The sequence below is a fragment of the Bos indicus x Bos taurus genome, chromosome 10 (genome assembly GCF_003369695.1).
Source record: "Bos indicus x Bos taurus breed Angus x Brahman F1 hybrid chromosome 10, Bos_hybrid_MaternalHap_v2.0, whole genome shotgun sequence".
Taxonomy (NCBI): Eukaryota; Metazoa; Chordata; class Mammalia; order Artiodactyla; family Bovidae; genus Bos; species Bos indicus x Bos taurus.
In genome coordinates this window covers 36810312-36827744 of record NC_040085.1, presented here as the reverse complement: position 1 = coordinate 36827744, position 17433 = coordinate 36810312, and the positions used below count along the sequence as shown (strand labels likewise).

Here is a 17433-nt window from a genome sequence, read left to right as displayed (position 1 = left end):
GGCTGGAATGGCCGTTCCTGTGGCTCCTGCTGTTCTTAGGTGCAAATCCAAGGGTTGCAAATTCAAATGCCAACAGGAGCCTGGAGATCCAGTGTGGAAAAATCACTTGGTGGCAAAGGGCACATTGAGAAATCTCCCTCTACTGTAAAAAAAACAGCGGCGTGAGTTCAGGATCGATAGCACCTGGCTGTGTGTGAGGGACGACATGGGCATAGAGGGGACTTCAGAAATCATTGCCCTACCCCCCTCCCATTCTGTGTAACCAGCACAGACAATTTTGCCACAAGAACCCAGTTTAGAATATCTTTTGATTTTTTTTTCCTCCAAAAGAAGCTATAAATCTGTGACTCTCCAGTCTATTAACACTGGATCAAACTTTTTTTACAATATTGTGCCACACATCTGCAAGCGAACATGTCCCCAGGTTTGCCAGTTGTCACCATAGTGGTTCAGTCCTGGCGTCTCCCCACAGAATCTGAACAGAACCAACATCCTGGCACTTCAGGTCTGGGTCCAACCTCTGGCAAATGGCTCCACTTGAATGTCAAAGCTGGCTCTGTGTAAAAGGATTTCCCCCCAAGTCTGGTAGATCAATACATTCCTCACCACTGTCCTAAGCTCCTCTCTTTGGCTTCTTCCCCGCTTTCTGTTTGGGGGCAGAGGTTGTGGTACTGATGGAGGAGGCCTGCCAACAAAAGATAAAGCCACAGCAGTTGGATACTCTAGTGTGGCTTGGGTTTTCATAGCTCCTATAGCTGGAACCTGGGTGCCCAGGGTCTGCAGCAGGAACACTCATGGCCAACCTGGCAAGTGACAGAGAGGGAGGCTCTTCTCGAAGTCTCTGCAGCAGCCCATGGTGGTAACCATCGGAGAGCTCTGCTTCTGTGTAGCTGAATCATCAACTCTGCTCTGCTGAAGCATCGCCACTTAGAACCAGACACAGTAGGGAGATATGGCTACTTCAGTGTGGGCAAAGCAAGGAGGGATGTGGGGCTCTCCTTGGAAGGCTCTTCTCCTGGGAATCAGGAAGAGAACCTTTTGTACCTTCTAGCTATTGTTGGTGCAGACAGAAAAGAATCAAAAGGTAGTTCTCCAAGAAATACTCCAAAGGTTTTAGAGACAGGAGTTGTTTCCATGTGAAAATAAAAAGAGATCCTCAGACTCCTTTCAGAGTAAAATTAGATGGGAGAGGAAGCAAAGGAGATGAGCAGTTAACTCCCCTTCCCCACTGGGAGAATCTGGAGAGGCTGTATTGGATGCAGCTTCTAGACGCTTCCCTTGAGGACCTAGCAGCATCTCTGTCCAGGGGACACACATTTGACTTCGTTCAGCTGGTGACTCTGGGGGTGGGGGATGGCCCAGTAACTGAGAGGCCAGATGTCTCTCTCTTTTTTTAATATACCAGTAATACATTATTAAATTATTTATTTACTTCTTTGTCCATTGGGCTGCCCTGGGTCTTGGTTGCTGTGCACAGGCTTCTCTCTAGTTATGGCGGGCGGCGGCTATTCTTCTTGCAGTGCATATCCCATGTGCCCTGTGTTGCCAGGTGAATTCTTAACCACTGGACCACCAGGCAGGTCCAAGGCCAGATATTTCTGAGTGGTCTCACCAAGGCTGACTTCCTGTCGTTCATCAGACTAAAGAGTTTCTGGGATTTGAAATGAGGTTTGCGAATGTTGAGCCCAGAAGAGAGAGATTAAGGCTGCGTTTGGAACCCTCTAAGGTTTTACTCGAATTTAGAATCAGCAAGGATATTAGCACCTGGGAATCAGGCTGCTCCTTGGCTCCCTCCTCTCCTCTTATCTGTCTAATTCCTTCACACCGAGCCTGGCTGCTCAGAGAATGCTGCTGGCCTGAACTGGAGTCAGGGGCACAAGAAATGAATGCATTTGTTCATCTCTTGGTTCATTCAGGGCTTCTGCGTGCTGAGCACGGTGCTGCTGGAGTAGTTTCAGGCCCCCAGTGGGAATTCCATGTGAAGGGAACTCCTGGAGTTGTGCCACTCAGCACAGGCCTGGACCCATACCCCTCCTTCACTGGAGCAGGACCCCCAGCTCATGGCAAACTGGAGGCTGACGATGGGCCCCAGGGGTACATACACTTGCTGCTGAGGAGACAGCTTCACAGGGGATCCAGGCTCAAGTCAGGGGGATTCAGCCCACCTCCTTCCATGACCTAGGGGAATGTCAGAGTCTAGGTGGAGCTGGCTAACCATCCCAACAATCTAGACTCTTAATTTCTTGACATTCCTGCAGCATTCCTATAATTCCAGCAATATTCACCTGCTCTGTATCATGGTCACCTTTTCCCCAGGGTCTCAGCCTGCTTTTTCCTTCAACTTCACTATCTCATTCCCTGTATTCTGCCCTGCCACCTTTCTCTGTTTTTTGAGACTCTACCAATCCCCCTTCCTGGCCCTTTTATTTCTGCTCTATAACTTCCCCACCCCCTCTAACTGCACCCACTGGTGGTATGAGGACAGTTGGACCCCTGGAGCTATGCTTTCCAGCATGTTCGATTCTTTGCACACTATGTCTTACCTCTACCCCTACCAGGGAAATCTCAGACTCAGATTCCTGGTTTCCAACTTTAGCTGAGTCCTCAGATCCTTTAAGATGACTAATGACACTGGAAGGAGGATAAGAAGGGTGAGAAGTGCAGTGGTGGGAACAGATGAGCTCAGTCAGACACAGAAGGAAGAAGGGTACATGCTCAGTACGTCAAATGTGGCAGGAAGGCTGGCTGGAATGAGAACTGAGAAAAGGTCATTGGGATTGACCATTACGTCTCTGATGACCTTGGAAGGGAGGTGGTACTATTTCTGCAGAGGGTAAATGCAGAAAGCAGACTGCAGCAGGCTGAGGAGTGAATGAGAGGTGAGGAAGCAGATACATGAAAGGAACTTCTTTAAAGGAATTTGGCTGGGAAGAGGAGGAGAGTTATTAACAGCCTGAGTAGAAGTGAGGTTCTGAGTGCTGGAGGCAGATGAACCTGAAGTGAGTCCTAGTTTCATCACTTGGCAATTGCTTCAGCTTGGGAATGAATAGCACAGAATTCCTTGAAGCCTCAGTTTCCTCATCTCTAAATGGAGAAGGTATCTCATACTTTGTTGGGTTGGTGCGAGGATTAACCAAGATAAGGCAGACAAATCATCATGCACTTGGCATATAGTAGGTACCCAGATCACCACCTTTGTCATATTTGCAGGATGGGAAGTAGCCGGCAGAGAAGGAAAAATGAAAGATTCTGGAAGGGGAGGTAATTGGCAAGGCATGTCCAAGTTGGGTGGGAGAGATGAGGTCAACCTCCAAGAAGGAAGAGCAACAATTCTTCTGAGACCAGGAGGATATGAAAGGATAGGGGAAGATGCATATCAAATTTTGATAGGCAGGGGTCTGGAAGTTGTGATCTGAGAATGATGTTGCCCTTCTGCAGTTCTCTGGGCTTCCTCTCCACCAGACCAATCAACTATTTGAAGAAAGATTCCAGTCCATAAATTAGCTGAACACCAGTGTTTTTTCACGTGGTGTGGTTTCACACAAACACCTGAGGGATCCTTCTAATATATTAAAGTGTCTTTTGAAGTGTGGACCCAGAACTGAGCCTAAACATTTCAGATACGGCCTTGCCCTGTGACAAGCCCAGAGGGGCCCCATCTCCATCTCTAGACACTTGTGACTCTGCCAACACTGCCAAAGGCTGTTCAGTCTTCCAGATGCTGGGTCAGCTCTTGGTTTACAGTCAAACAAAATCTCTAGGTCAGTTTCCCACACAGCACCATTGAGATGGGATTCCTTCTTCTTTTGTCATTTTTTCCCCCTTTTAACCACTAAGTACAAGACTCTACTTTGATTCCTGTAAAATCTTATCTTCATTTTGACCCATCCTTCTAGTCTTTCGCATTCAGTTCCCCTGGCCCCAGAGGTGGAAGTTATATCTCAGACCCGTCAGGTGACTCAACCCCATCAACACAAAGAGTCCTTGTTAGTTGCAGCCAAATGGCTCTGATTTCCCTGGGGACAGCCCGGGACTGTGCAAAGATACCTCTGGGTCTTCTGAATGCCCATGAGGATGTGCTCACCTGGGCCAGGATATGTAAGACTTCTTTGGAGAAGTGGGCCCCTCCCTGCGAACTTGAGACACAGCTTTCAGAAAAGGTTGCGAGTAACATCTACTTTCGAGTTCAAAACCACTCTTGGTAAATGAAACTAATTGTACAGAAAAGTCAATACAAATACACACTCTTCCTGGTATCAAATGGAGGCAAGATTTCCAGACAGAACCTACTGGTGCTCAGTAAATGCTGAATAAACTGAGAATGAATAAGTGAGCCAACAAAAGGATGAAACATAAATGTGGATGATTTTGAAGCCCCCACTGATGTCAGCTATGGTTTGCTGGTCACACACACACTTGCTGTATGGTGGGGAGGAGAGTGGCCCTAGGGTAGGGATAGTACTGCCCAACATACAGACCTCAAGGACATGGTGCCCAGGGGATCAAAGAGCTGTCTGGGGGCAGAGGAGTGGGCTCTGGGAACAACTGGTTTTTCCCCAGGTCTTCTGGCATCTTGTTTGCTCCCCCATGGGCATTTTGTGCTGCCCTCTCTCCCCAATCTCATCATGGATCCTGGAAAGAGCTGGGGTGAAGAGTAATGCAAAATGAAACAGCCATTTTGAAAAGCCAGCTGTTTACTCCTACATTTCCAAGAAACCTTTGATGTAAAACCAGTTCTTGGGAAGCTCCACGTGAGTCACAGTTATCGCTGCTTTCATCAGCACAGAGTGCAAGGGACGGAGGGAGTTGGGAAGAAACAAATGCAGTTGTCCTCATTTTAGAGAGAGGTAAACTGAGGCAGAGGCTCAGCGAGGGAGTGGGAGGTGACAGGGCAGACAAAGGCACCACTGTTGCTATTTCCAAAGGTCTACCTGCAACTCCCCATGCCCTGGCCCACATGGAGTACAGCAAAACCTCGGCATCTCTTCCAGGAGGCAAACGTGGGGATTTGGAAACCAGCTTCTTCCAAGACACAAATGCAGGAAGCAGGATCCCAGCTTCTCTTGATTGTTTTTTATTTTGTTTTGGTAATTGACATGAAATGAAACATAATTCTTATCTTCCCTATTAGTAATGGGCTTCCCTCACGGCTCAGATGAAAAAGAATCTGCCTGCAATGCAGGAGACCCTGGTTCGATCCCTGGGTTGGGAAGATCCCCTGGAGAAGGGAATGGCTACTCACTCCAGTGTTCTTGCCTAGTGAATTCCAAGGACAGAGGAGTCTGGTGGGCTACAGTCCATGGGATTTGCATATTAATAAACTCCTTGAAGGCACGAATGGTATCTTCTTCATCTCTGTGACAACCGATGGCCCTTAGAGCAGTCCCTTATATATAACAGATGTGTAATAAATATTTTTAAAAATAGTAATGATGACCATAAGTGCTTTTCTCACTCAGAAATATTCAAGCTCATATTTTATTACTATTTACTGAGCTCCTATCAAATGCCAACCAGCATTTTAAGCACTTTGAAAATGTTAAGCAGTGAGTAAGGAGGTTGAGTTTCTTCCCTAAGATGGTTGCCTTTTGTTAGTGACCAACCAATGTGGCTACAGCTCTCCTGAGCTGCAGAAGGAGCTCTGGGATCCAACAACCTTGTGTGGAAATCCACAGTTCACTTATTCATATCAAATGATAGTGAAATACATTAAGAAACTCTTCCTACTTTATTTTCTTCACTAAGAAAGCTGCTATTGTGTAATCTCAGCTGAGATGGGGTCAACTAGGGACACAGCTCCTTTGCCTGTTCTCTGGCTCCCTGGGAGTTTCCTCGGACGTTTCTGTGGATCTAATGCCATCATAAGTCCAGCTGTCCTTGAGAAGTTGAGGTGGGATTTGAGTCCTTACTCTTGAAGAACAGTGACCCCTGAATGATCAGGACAGATAGCGATGGGGAAGGTTTCCCTAGGTGGTCCCAGGCCATTTCTTAGCGTTTGTAACAGGAAGAAATTACACATACAGCTGATACAAATGGAATGAATTATTCTTTTTCCCAGTGGCCCTTGTTACCAAACTGAACTCTGCTTGCCAAGCAGCAAAGCCAATTTACTGACACCAGGTTGTGATGGAGGAAAGTACAGTATTTATTGCAGGCACCAAGCAAGGAGAAAAGGCAGCTCATGCTCAGAAGACCCTAACTCCCTGATGGCTTTCAGGGAAAGGTTTTTAGGCAACATTTGTGGGGAGGGCTGCAGTGTACATGACTTTCTTCTGATTGGTTGGTGGTGAGGTAACAGGGTGGTGTTCCAGGAATCTCAATCATCACACTTCTGGTTCCAACCAGTCTGGGGTTTCAGCTCATAGTTACCATTCTCCACCTTGGGAAGGGAGAGTGGGGGATGGGAGGGGAGGAGGGTCTCAGGGTCTGCAAAACAAGATTGTTATGTATATCCCCTGAGGAGGAACTTGGGCTCTGTTTTATAATCATTACTTTTCTTGCTTGACTGCTTTTCCTTTGTTTCTGCATTCTCTCATTCCTTGTGCCTACTTTTTGGAAGTCAGTGAAGGCTAGGAGGCTATCAAGGCTTTTTCTAAAACTAAGACATGGGGAACACATGGGGCTTCTGTACCTGGGAAGCCCCCACAGGGTCCTTCTCAGTTTCAATCCCCCCCCATTTTCTTTGATACTCCTCAACCCTGAGGGGATCAGGGAGGTTGGACAGGAAAGAGGAGCCCCATCTAGGGCCCAAGAGTGGACTCTTGTCTAACACTCAGAAATGAATCATCCAAGCAGCTACACGTGCTGACAAAGTAAGAGACTTTATTGGAAAGGAGCACCCAGGCAGAGAGTAGGAGGGTGAGGGAACCCAGGACAATTGCTCTGCCACGTGGCTCCTAGTCTCAGCTTTTATGGTAATGGGGTTAGTTTCCAGGTTGCCTCCAGCCAGTTATCTTGCTTGGTTCACAGTCTGACTCAGGGTCCTTCCTGGTGGCATGCATCTCTCAGCCAAGATAGATTCCAACAAGAAGGACTCTGGGAGGTTGGCCATCTGCTCCCTCTTTCAGCCCCTCCCAAATTCTCCAGTTTAGTTTTCAGGCAGCAGCACCTATTCCTTATTGGGACCTCCTGTCGTGAGATAACTCAGGCAAGCAGGCCTGGCCAATGCAGATAGTTTCTGTCAACAGCTCCCTAACAGAGGACCAGGAAAGGGAATAAAGTTTTGGACAGAGAGGTTAATCAGTAACTCAGCAGGGGAACTCAGTTTTAGGGGAACTAGGTTTCACCCTCACTGGCAGCCCCAGCAATAGGGCAGTCCCTGAGAGGGGCTTTGGTCTGTCCCATCATGGGTTACCTATCCAGTAAAGACTTCTAGTGTCCCCCAGTAGCCACTTTAGTTTTCTTCCTTAGTAACATACACCCAATATTTAGCTGGCACGCAGAGTGAAGAGTCTTCCAGTCTCTTGCTGATTGTGTCTCCGTCTGCACGAGGTTATAAGTGAACGTGTGGTGTGTGGGGGTGGGAGGGTTGAGGGAGCAGGGAAGAGATACTGTGAGGAACACGCCCAACACTGAGGCTGATAAGATGAGATAAAGTGGTACTGGGTTCTTGACAACCTCCTGAAGCCTAAGTCGAGACTTCCTTTATGTGAGAAAGAAAGAGATTTCTGTCTGGTTTTAACCGTTTGGGGGTGGAGGGTGGGGTCATTACAAACTGAATCTAAGTCTTGCTGGCACCTGGTTAGGGCATGAGGCTGCTTGTCCCACTGGATGTTTGAAGACTTCAGCAAGGCGCACACTTCCTCCAAGAATTATCTTCCACGTCAGAGGGGAGATCCAGATCACCATTCCCCATAGCTGCTGCCATCAGCTCAAAACAATCTCAGGAAGGATTCTTGAAGGGATCCTGGGAGAGAAAACCTCACTATGGTCCAAAAATTCTGCATGACCAAAGCAAGTCTCTCAGTGTCTCCTTTTCAAGAGTGTGTTTCCGAAAGCACATGATTACATGGTTGTGAGGGTGGGAGGGGAAGGATTTTAAAAATCAGTGAGAAAATGGCAGCATTTTAGACTCCCAGCTCTCCACCTGAGCTTCTGTTATTGCTTCACTCTGCTTTTCTTTCCCTCCGCTTTACCTGAAAAAACACATTGTCTCTGATTGCTAGAAATCAGTTTACACATCAGTCAGCTAGCAGTCAGATCTCTTTCAATTGAAAGTGAAATAAATTCTTATTCAAAGGGACCTAAACACAAAGTAATAATTTATCAGTTCATCTAACCAGCAAGTCCGGGGGCTCCACAAGCAGCTGGATTCAGGACTGCATCCTCAGTACTATCTCTCAGCTTTGCTTTTCTCTACAAGGCTGCCCAGGCTTCCCTGGTGGCTCAGATGGTAAAGAATCTGCCTGCAATGTGGAAGACTTCGGTTGGATACCTGGGCTGGGAACATCCCCTGGGGGATGAAATGGCAACCCACTCCAGTATTCTTGCCTGGAAAATTCCATGGACAGAGGAGCCTGGTGGGTTACAATCCATAGGGTTTCAAAGAATCAGTCATGACTGAAGCGACTTAGCACACATGTACAAGGCTCCCCCTCCCCAGGTAGTGGCAAGAGGGCCAAAGGAGCCAAAGGACCACCTGGTTCCAGCCAAGCCAGCCCAGTGGAAGGCCAAACACTCCTTTTCAATAGTTTAGTAAAAATCCTGGGACTAACTCTATAGCATTAGATCATTGATTGAAAAAGCAAAAGAGTTTCAGAAAAACATCTATTTCTGCTTTATTGACTATGCCAAACCCTTTGACTGTGTGGATCACAATAAACTCTGGAAAATTCTGAAAGAGATGGGAATAGTAGACCACCTGACCTGTCCCCTGAGAAATCTGTATGCAGGTCAGGAAGCAACAGTTAGAACTGGACATGGAACAACAGACTGATTCCAAATAGGAAAAAGAGTATGTCAAGGCTGTATATTGTCACTCAGCTTATTTAACTTATATGCAGAGTACATCATAAGAAACGCTGGGCTGGATGAAGCACAAGCTGGAATCAAGATTGCCGGGAGAAATATCAATCACCTCAGATATGCAGATGACACCACCCTTATGGCAGAAAGTGAAGAGGAACTACAGAGCCTCTTGATGAAAGTGAAAGAGGAGAGTGAAAAAGTTGGCTTAAAGCTCAACATTCAGAAAACGAAGATCATGGCATCCTGTCCCGTCACTTCATGGCAAATAGATGGGGAAACAGTGGAAACAGTGGCTGACTTTATTTTTTTGGGCTCCAAAATCACTGCAGATGGTGACTGCAGCCATGAAATTAAAAGACGCTTACTCCTTGGAAGAAAAGTTATGACCAACCTAGACAGCATATTCAAAAGCAGAGACATTACTTTGCCAACAAAGGTCCATCTAGTCAAGGCTATGGTTTTTCCAGTAGTCATGTATGGATGTGACAGTTGGACTATAAAGAAAGCTGAGCACCAAAGAATTGATGCTTTTGAACTGTGGTGTTGGAGAAGACTCTTGAGAGCCCCTTGGACTGCAAGGAGATCCAACCACTCCATCTAAAGGAAATCAGTCCTGAATATTCATTGGAAGGACTGATGTTGAAGCTGAAACTCCAATACTTTGGCCACCTGATGCAAGAGCTGACTCATTTGAAAAGACCTTGATGCTGGGAAAGATTGAAGGCAGGAGGAGAAGGGGACAACAGAGGATGAGATGGTTGGATGGCATCACCGACTCAATGGACATGAGTTTGAGTAAACTCTGGGAGTTGGTGATGGACAGGGAGGCCTGGCGTGCTGCAGTCCATGGGGTTGCAAAGAGTCAGACACTACTGAGAGACTGCACTGAACTGAACTGAAAGCTAAGGGGTGGGGCAGCAGCCTTGAACTAAGTATAAGCCTGTCTTCTGAATGTTAATTGCTTATTTGAAATCAAGGCCAATCTCCCTGGATCCAAGAGGTAGATGTACAGAGCAGTTAGATAGGGTGAGGGGCCTGTGCTGGGAGGCACCCAAGGGGAATCCCAGCTCCCTGAAGTTCCAGCCCAGTGAGAAGGGCAGTAGGTCTCACTTCACTGGCTGGGCCTGGAGCACAGCTGTGAGCATCACAACCACCGTCCCCAGCCCAGCCCTGCCTAGGGATTGGAGGCCTCAGGGAAGTTCCCACAGGCCCTCTTCAAGGTCCATGCTGGGGCCCCCCACCTTCAGAAGTGCACTGTTTGCCTCTGAAAGTTGCCCCAGCCCAAATATATGGATGTAAGGATCAGAAAGGCAGCCTTGGTCCCCCTCTCCCAAGGAAATCACCCCCAATGTCATCCTATGTCACTGTCACCTTCTGAAACAGGCATTCTCTCGGCTGGCACTGCCAAGGAGCCAGCTGACACTTAGGCCTGCCCTTTAGGGGACTTGCACAAGGTTGGCAGGACTCTCTGTCACTGTATCAACCCCACCCCGCCACCCCCAGATAAAATGACCAAATCTGCCCTTGGGTCAAGAGCACAGGAGCTGCGTGAGTGGGAAATGGCCAAGATGGCAGCTCTGCTGCCTCTGCAAACCTCTGTGGGCTAGAGAACACAGGCAGGTTCACTTATACACCTGGCCAGGTCTCCCCTTCTCACCTGCCCAGGTGGGCCCTGGGAGAGTAGGGGCTGAGCCAAACCTGAGAGGGCCTCGCCTAGGAAAAGGCACTTTTTCCCTTCTGCTTGCCACCTTGGGTGCTTGGGCAACTGCACTTAGAAACTGGATTGGGAATTTAGGTTTTTCTGCAGTTTGGGGCTAAGAATCGAGGACAGGTCTTTGTATTCACAGCACAACATTCTCTCCTAACATTTCTTTTTTTTAATTTATTTTAAATTAAAGGATAATTGCTTTAAAATATTGTGTTGGTTTCTGCCATACATCAATATGATATGTATGTATGCCATAAAACAGCTTAGGTAAACCTATGTCCCCTCCCTCTTGAAACTCCCTCCCACCTCCCACCCCAACCCAGCCCTCTAGGTTGTCAGAGAGCCCGGGTTTGAGTTCCCTGAGTCATAGAGCAAATTCCCGCTGGCTATCTGTACTATATACGGTAGAGTATAAGTTTCCGTGTTACTCTCTATTTGTCCTACCCTCTCCTCCCACCACCACCATCCACTTGCCCCATGTCCATAAGTGTGTTCTCTATGTCTGCATCTCCATTGCTGCCCTGCAAATATTCATCTCCCAGAAAAATTAGGACTGTGGACCCTCCCAGGTCTAACCTAGAGGAGAGGAGATATGTTCTCTTGGAATAAATTAAAAATAATACTGATTTTTAAAAACCAAGACCAAAAGTCTCTCAACATTTAAACTTTACAGACTAAAAGAATCTCAGCCTCAGGGTTAAACATAACAAACAACATACAGTAACAAATATTAAAAATATTATAACACCAAGGGATCATACACAGCATCAGAAGTTTGCTGAGGCCACCATTTAATTAAACCAAGTTGAACATATGGCTTTGGTTACATGTGGTTCCAGGCCAGAGGCACAAAAGCCAGCATTTGCAGGAAGGTCGGGAGGAAAAGCTGCCAGTGCAGACGCTGGAGCCAAGGAGTAGCCTTCCCCAACCCCACTTTAATGCCCCAGATTCCAGTGCCTCCACCTTGGGGTGCATGCAGCACCCACCCTTCTCTTCACTCCTGCACTGACCCCACTTATGATGCTGTCCTTGCAAACCTATGAGCTCCTCCAAAGCATGGATGTGGCCCTGTGCGTTTTAGAATCCATGTGAGCTTGTGGCGAGAATGAATGAGTGAATGAATAATCAAGCAGAAATAAATGGAGGGACACAGAGGGGAAAGGGAGCTCTAACCAGGGAAACTTTCTCTTTCCTAGAAAATCCTTGATGAATCTAGAGAGAGTTGGCTGAACAAAAGGTGATCAAGAATCCTGCCATATTATTTAACTTATTAAGTTATTTAAAAGATGAGAAAGTGATCAGGAGCTAGATTGGAAGGAGTAGAGATCCACTAAGTTCCTTTAAGCATGGTAGGATTTATTTTAAGACCACACATAGAAAAGGAAGTAAGGGCCATAGACCAAATGACAGATCTAATGGTGACCTGGGACAAACCACACAGGATCTCTGGAGAGCCCAATAGATGTAGTGCAGGAACCAAGAGTCCTAAGAAAATGACGCTCCGTCATCTTGTCAGCTGAGCAGCAGGCTCCATCCATCCTTGCCTTCATGCTTCATCAGTGGGGCAACTTGGGGACTCCTCTGCCCCTGCTCTTCCTGCTGTTTATTTACACATCTGTTGCTTCAGGACCCCAAATCCCTGCTTTGTCTCTGTCTCCTTTACTAACAAGTGTTCCCTCAAAGTCTCCTTGTCAAGTTTGCCAAGATAGAGGATTTCATTGTGTCACTGGGCTGAGCCTTCAACTGGCTCACCAACCAGAAGTGGGCAGCTGCTTGGATCCAGGGTGATGGGGTCATGGGTATGACTCTGTGTGGGGTGGCAGAAGTTCTTGGCAGGGACTGAAAGTGTAGCAGGTGTCCTGAGGACCAGAGCCCCCAGCCCCTGATCATAGCTGTGACATGATTAAAGTGTGAGCAGGGAAGGGCAGAGATTACTTGGAGTTAACGTGTTGAGTTTGTATCCTTTTGACAGTTCTAGTCTGTTTCTGACAATCACAGAGATTTCTTTTACTCTGCAAAGTTGGTGAGTACATATCCCTAGTTCCCCCTGATGCCATGTGTGTGCTTCACTTGGGTCAAAGAATCAATGGTGGGTGCTTAGTATGCCTTCCAAGCTGATCATGGATTGGTGGGGGCTGTAGAGGAAGAAAAAGTGAAAGTGAAAGTGGAGAGTGAAAAAGTTGGCTTAAAGCTCAACATTCAGAAAACGAAGATCATGGCATCCAGTCCCATCACTTCATGGGAAATAGGTGGGGAAACAGTGGAAACAGTGTTAGACTTTATTTTTTTGGGCTCCAAAATCACTGCAGTTGGTGACTGCAGCCATGAAATTAAAAGACGCTTACTCCTTGGAAGGAAAGTTATGACCAACCTAGATAGCATATTGAAAAGCAGAGACATTACTTTGCCAACAAAGGTCCGTCACAGTCTATGGTTTTTCCTGTGGTCATGTATGGATGTGAGAGTTGGACTGTGAAGAAAGCTGAGCGCCGAAGAATTGATGCTTTTGAACTGTGGTGTTGGAGAAGACTCTTGAGAGCCCCTTGGACTGCAAGGAGATCCAACCAGTCCATTCTGAAGGAGATCAGCCCTGGGATTTCTTTGGAAGGAATGATGCCAAAGCTGAAACTCCAGTCCTTTGGCCACCTCATGCGAAGAGCTGACTCATTGGAAAAGACTCTGATGCTGGGAGGGATTGGGGGCAGGAGGAGAAGGGGATGACAGAGGATGAGATGGCTGGATGGCATCACTGACTCGATGGACATGAGTCTGGGTGAACTCCCGGAGTTGGTGATGGACAGGGAGGCCTGGCGTGCTGCGATTCAAGGGGTCGCAAAGAGTCGGACACGACTGAGCGACTGAACTGAACTGAACTGTAGAGAAAGAGGAACCTGAGTCTTGACAGATGATGAATATGTGCCCATGATTTTCATTTATTTTAGGGGAAAATTTAGAGGGGTGACAAAGCTGATTTTTAGAGGACATAGGATCAAAGATTTTGTGCACTCAGAACAAAAAGGAATGCTGATGTAAGAATGCAAAGTTAGATACAAAACTGGTCAATGTTACAGTCACTGGTTACAGGGGCAACAAAACTGTAATCTTTGGGGTTATATTTTCCCCGACCAGATAGAAGTCATTTGCATTACTATGAAACAGAAAAGTCATTTACATTTTAACAGTTTCTACACACTCTCATCTAATTTTACAATATTATGCCTTTCCAGACTCTGATTAATAGTAAATAGTCAAAGTTACCTTCCCCTGAGAGCCAGGTGACCCCAGATGGGCTCATTAGACATTGCTTTTATTTGATATCAAAAGTTTTTTGCCCCTCCCCTAGAAAGTTTTAATCATTAGTCTTTTTTTTTTTTTTTAATCATTATTCTTAACAGGGAGAAACATCAACAACATTTTGCTTCAATGGGTACTGAAGAAGGGAAAATGATAGTGAATGGGGAGGCCAAATGCTCAAAGTGTGGGGCACAAGGGTTCTCTACCTGGCTTGGCAGCTCACCAGCAGGGTGACCTTAAATTTGACTGCGCTGGCTCTCAGTGTTCTTGTCTATAACATGGGATATGAGGACTGTACATTTTGCAGGACGTTGTACTAAACGTCATTTTTGAAATTAAACACACACACACACACACACAAGAAACCCCCGCATCCCTCCCTTGCCACCACCCCCACCTTCATCACCTGTACTAATTAATCCAGAGAGAGAAAGAGGAAGGGGAGAACAGACGCAAAGCAATATCCTGGGAGAAGACCATTTCGACTGCTCCAGAAACCACCACGCAACGACGCATATTTACAGCCGAATGAGGGGAGCAGAAACGGGACTTGTCCTGCAATGAGCAAATGTGCCGGCGTTGCTTCCTCCGTTGTGTGTAGGACAGGAGGCGGATGGTGATCGCAGTTCTCCGTCTCAAGTCCAATTGCTCGCCGGTCTCCCGCCCCAGGCGCAGATGGAGGGGGCTTTCGGTCCCTCGGCGGGCAGGGCCGCCCGCTCCCCCACGGCTCCTCCCTGCAAGGGTGGAGGCCCGGAAACGCCCCAGCTCTGCAGAGATCCCACCCACCAACTGCCACCTCGTGGGCCCGGGGCCAGAATCTCCCCGGGTGACTATCGATGAGCCACCCTTGTTTTGTGAAACACACTCTGCGGTTTCAGGTAACACTTGCCGGTTGCCATGGGCGTTTTCTGTTTTGACAGAAGCAGGCACAGACCGAATCCCCCGACTTTGCAGACTGTGGAAGTTGGTGTCTCCTTTAACCCCGAAGGATGGAGGGCTGCACCCGCCCTTCTCACGTTCCTTTTCAAGTCACCTGACTTTGGCTAAGCGCCAGGTGTGTTCTCTTTGGCTTGAGCCATGGGGCAGGCTTCTCTCTGCCAGACGAGGTGAGGTGAAAGAACTTTCAGGAAGACGAGCCCTTTCCTCTTTATCTCCCGGGTCCACTTGAGCACCCTGTTTTCATCCACTCTGGAACTGTGGAGCCCTGCTCTCTACTTGCCTCTGCCAGACCCAAGGATGAACTCTGTCCCGTAATGCCCTAATGCCAGGAAGGCACCCCGATAAGAGGAAGCAAGGGACCAGGGGACTGAGATAGCCGGGAAGGGTTAGACCCTGTGGGTGGCGGAGGCGGGGGTCGAAGTCTTGGTGCTGAGCACTTGTCCAGCCACCACTTGTCAGTGGGGTGGGGACTGCCCAGGACACTTGGGGCAGAACTGTTCTTGGCTTAGTGAGGCTGGGGTGCACTGTCTGCGCTGTCGCATTACCCCTCCCCCATACATTAAAGCCAGGAGCACCTCCCTCTCTTTCTGACAACCCAAAATGCTACTGCCTGTGTCCAAATGCTCCTTAGAGATTATACTTCCTTAGGCTGAAGAGCAGTTAACTCATTTCCTAAATTATATTCCAAAAGCATTCATTAGGTCCTTGAGATGTCAGTAGCAATGATTAAAAAAAAAACGGCAACAGATTTTCTTTATGACAGGACTTCACAGAAACTTTCATATAAAAATAGGTGTTTTGAAGGATCAAGATTCCCCAATCTAACTGACAGTGGAATTCTTTCTCTTTGGGCCTCCCTTTGGGTGGACAAGCCTTGGACGACTCTTAGCCATCCCCCTAGGGACTTTTCTATCCTCCATGGCTTGAAGTACAGAGCTGAATGCTCAGAAGGCCCTTATGTTTTGACTTAATTGAACACCTTCAGAAGTCTGGCAAATCAGAATGTGTGAAGTTACCAGGAAGGAGGCCAGAGTATCATGGCAAAGATGACCTCACAGAGAAACCAGTGTGGTGGGGCTCCCAAAGCACTCAAGGAGATGCATCCTGCGTGAGAGGGCACAGGTCGTCCAGTGTCTTTGGCTGGCGTGGTTCAGGGAAGCTAAAGTAGCCTGGGTGATTGGAAGAGAAGTACGTGTGGATGAAATTATTCAGTGCTGACAGATGGGCTGGAGGTCTCCTCTCCTGCTGGCCTGGCAGCCTCTGCATGGAAACCCTTGCCTGGGAGATGCCCACGCCAATAAGATGCCGGAAGTACAAGCCCAGCAGATATAATGGCCATGAGTCACAGTAACCTGCCAGCAGTCAGGTGCTTAGGAGGGAAGCTGAAGCCAGGACACACACTGAGCTGAGCTAGTAGCAGGACCATCCTGTTGTGCAGAACACAAAGAGCAGAGTGTTCAAGTCCCAGGATCAGGTTTCTCACGATGGAAGCTTGAGCTATGCCCTGAGCTTCAGGCTGTGCTCCAAGGTTGGGGAACAAAGCCCTGCCTCTTCCTGTCCGGGAGGATGCCACCCAAAATACATCCATTCCTCCTGGGCTTGGGCAGGGGGCCAGGACCAGTGGGGACCTGTCTCTGCCCATGAAAGGCTAGATGAGCAGCCCAGCACCTGTCAGGGTCCCAGAACCTCAGCTATAGCCTGCCAGGCTGGGAGATCGGGGTTCTGCTTTTCATGGGTGCTCTGTGCCAGTGAACCCTCCCTCTGAGCAGCTGCAAGCTGTCGGCTCCTTAATGTTTCCGGTTTAACTGGCCTGGCCTGCATATGAGGCCTTGTGTTCAGGATCCCAGGTCTAAAGAAGAAAAAAGAAATGAAGAGGTCGGCGGCCCCTACTTCTTTAGGGCTGGTGGACTCCAAGTGTCCTGCCCCTCAGGCTGCCGGACAGCACAGAATGGCTGGGGTTCTTTTTGGCCTAGGCGAATTTTTGGATCACAGTCAAGCTTATTAAACTTGGCTGACAGTAAACCAGTGACTGACTGGGTAATTAAAGCCACAAGTCAGGAGGCCTCGGCGGCCCCTCCTCTGGAACCTCCCCCAGTGAGTGGCCTGTTGCGCAGGCGAGTGTCGCTCCGTCTCCCCACAGCAGAAAAGTTTTGTGCGTTAAAAGCCCTCTGCGATAACCTCCACCTTCTCCCAAGGTCACTTCTCCGCACATCCATGGCTGACTTCATCCCCCGTCACCCCTCCCCACCGCTCTTCCCCACTGCAAGGAAGGAGGAGGAAATCTAACCACAACTCCGCCCCCCGCCCCGCCCCTCCCCGCGGCCCCAATGGGAACATGACAGAAGGTTTCCAACTAAAACCAAAGTTACCCCGCAGAGCTTCCTGCCAGCCTGACGTGCTGGAGGGCATGGTGTGCCTGCCCCAGCTCTTTCTGTTCTACACAACTTCTCTGCTTCAGGCTCTCGAGAGCCTCCCCACTTCCTGGGGAGAGTAGAGGAGAACTTTAAAGCAGACAAGGCCACAGT

The 17433-nt window shown here is 48.1% G+C and overlaps 1 long non-coding RNA gene across 1 annotated transcript in view; it reads left to right on the top strand.

Moving 5' to 3' along the window:
- LOC113900184 overlaps positions 1–17433 on the top strand; it is a 160517-nt gene that overhangs the window by 23674 nt on the left and 119410 nt on the right. The gene's annotated exons all lie outside the window — the stretch shown is intronic.